The 2477-nt window shown below is 40.7% G+C and overlaps 1 long non-coding RNA gene across 1 annotated transcript; it reads right to left on the bottom strand.

Annotated features, from left to right (window-relative positions):
• Nucleotides 1-975: 975 nt before the first annotated feature.
• LOC111653430 (uncharacterized) lies at nucleotides 976-2372 on the bottom strand. Its single transcript, XR_015437073.1, has 3 exons — nucleotides 1659-2372; nucleotides 1424-1559; nucleotides 976-1340 (listed from the first exon to the last, which is right to left on the bottom strand). It is a non-coding gene; the product is annotated as an uncharacterized LOC111653430 (long non-coding RNA).
• Nucleotides 2373-2477: the final 105 nt, after the last annotated feature.

The raw sequence follows: 2477 nt of genomic DNA, 5'->3' as shown, positions 1-2477 counted from the left end.
GTACACTATAGGCACCGTATCTCAATTTGATCCCTATGAACACAGACATAGTATACATAGATCCAGTTTGCAGGCAAGTGAATTAGATAGTTTATATACCAGTCCAAGCTTTAACCAGCTTACTGACAAATATCTCATTATTTTACTTAATGTAATTACTGACCTCTATATAATAACGACTCCATTGCTGTTCATATTGAAATACCACTTTGGAGAATTCTTAAAATCTATACTCACAGACGCCTCTTTTTCTGTAAAATGTAGCCTAAGCAGTGCAAATGTTATTGATTGCATTAAAGGACTAGTTTAACATTTTAGGAATATGCTTGGTGTTCTTGCTGAGATCAGGTGAGAGGATCAATATGGCTCATTAAATATGAAGCTACAGCCAGCAGGTGGTTAGTGTAGCTTAGCATAACGCCTGGAAACAGGGGAAACAGCTGGGCTGAACTCTGTATGAAGGAAACAGAATCCACCTACCAGAACCTCCAAAGTTCACTAATTACCATGCTATGTCCTGTTTGTTTAATCCAAGCAAATACGAGTATACGAGATTCTGATAGACTGATTTTGTTACCTTTGCACAGAGTCCGGCTGGCTGATTCCCTTCAGTCTTTATGCTAAGCTGTGCCAAACAGCTGCTGGCTGTAGCAGCATATTTAATGGGGAGACATGAGAGTGGTATCTATCTTTTAATCTTACGCTCTGCCAAAAAGTAAATAAAGGTATTTCCCAAAATGTCAAACAATTAATTTAAAGTAATTTTTGATTTAGGGAATAAACTATATAAACCATATGTCAGAAATTGTTCAAATCTTTACTCAAAGATCTCCTTATTTTTATGTAGAAAGTAGAAAGTGCAATTAATGCAATTCAAATGTATTCACACTGATGCATTAAGGATTTATTGCAACAGTTTTTTGCAAATATAACACAAAATGTCAGTGTTGCACTCACTCCACTAAGCATGACTGCACTAACATAATACAAGAAGATGAGTAGTTTTTTTTCATGGGTGCCTTAACTTCATTCATGTTGGAACAGTATAAGAATTGTAATTTGTGTGCACGCAAATGTGGACAACGTATGCACATATCAAATGATGCTTTGTAAAGAGTTTGCTGAAGAACACTTCTCTATGCAAGGCAACATGGACAGGGGAGTCATTTACCTGCAAATGGCAGACTGGCTGTAAGCCGGACCCTCAGTAGCAGTCAGAGCCTGCCCTACTTGTGTCTGCGTAAGCCCCAAGGACAGCCGACGGATCTTGAAATTCTTGGCAAACTCTCGAATTTCCTCCAGATTAATGCCTTCCTCGCTGCTGACAACCTGCTGGGGTTCTACAATTGTGAAGAGTCTGGTTAAAAATATCTACCTACTTAAAGCGGATCTATGTTTGGATAGGAGAAGCAGGTGTACATACTGCTGACAAGCTGGCCCACTTTTGCAATGTCTCCACAGGTGATGGGTACCGTGGAAGAGAGCGTGGTGGCGGTCTTCAGTACAGACGGCTGCGGGGCGATTACAACTGGCGACGGAGTGACACTTGTTACCGAAGCCTGGGAGGGAACAAATAAATAACAGTCTTGGATGTAACCTATTTTATAAATGCAGTAGTCCTTTCTGACCCCAAAGTCCAGACAGATTTTTGTGTGTACCTGTGTGTTAGGCTTGGTAAGTGTTGGAGGAGCAGCGGCTTTGGGCAGAACTGCAGCAGAAGTCACAACTGTGGCAGGTCCATTTCCTACAGTGGCAATGATCTGTCCCTGGGTGTTGAGAAGCAGCTGTGGGGTGACAGTCTGGACCTGGAGACCCTGGAGCGGGAGGGTGGGAGTTGCAGCCCCTCCAGCCAGAGAGGCCGGGTTCACCAACAGCGGGAGGGTTCCTATAACCTGTAAATATTGTTTGAATTTTGGAGAAATACATACAAATAATTGAAACGGAACCATCTGTGATAGTTTTCGCTCTCAGGACATTTGACAGCCTGTCATGGCAGTGTTTTTGCTTCTGGAAAATAAGAATGTCCTGTTAGCAGTTTACTTGGAATAAAAATCATGTCTTTCAAGATTAAACACTGCACTACTAACTGCAATGAGCTGCAATAATGGAAAGACTGAGTAATGGAAGTGTTTGAGAGGATAAATCAGTTTTCACAGAAATTGTCTTATGCTCCACTGACTTGAAATAGCACTGCTGATTGATGTTAACTGGAGGCTGGAGCCTTTATTCCCAGAAACAGAAACACAACATTCTGATTGTTCTTGGAGAGGGTGTGATTAGCAATCAAAACACATCAGTATGAAAACTTGAAAAAACCTAAATGGCACTATGTAAGGGGAGCATGTTAGTTTGGGAATTACGGTACTTGTTCTTATAGCGTTCACATTTTTCGGACTTACTTTTTAAATAATAGAATAGAAAAGAATAGAATAGAATAGAAACTGAGCAGCAGCTGCAATAGCAGTTTTTTATAGCAC

This window comes from Seriola lalandi, unplaced genomic scaffold (assembly GCF_002814215.2).
Source record: "Seriola lalandi dorsalis isolate HSWRI2012SDOR001 ecotype SW California unplaced genomic scaffold, Sedor1 jcf7180001974060, whole genome shotgun sequence".
Lineage (NCBI taxonomy): Eukaryota > Metazoa > Chordata > Actinopteri > Carangiformes > Carangidae > Seriola > Seriola lalandi.
This window is presented reverse-complemented; position numbering and strand designations above follow the sequence as displayed.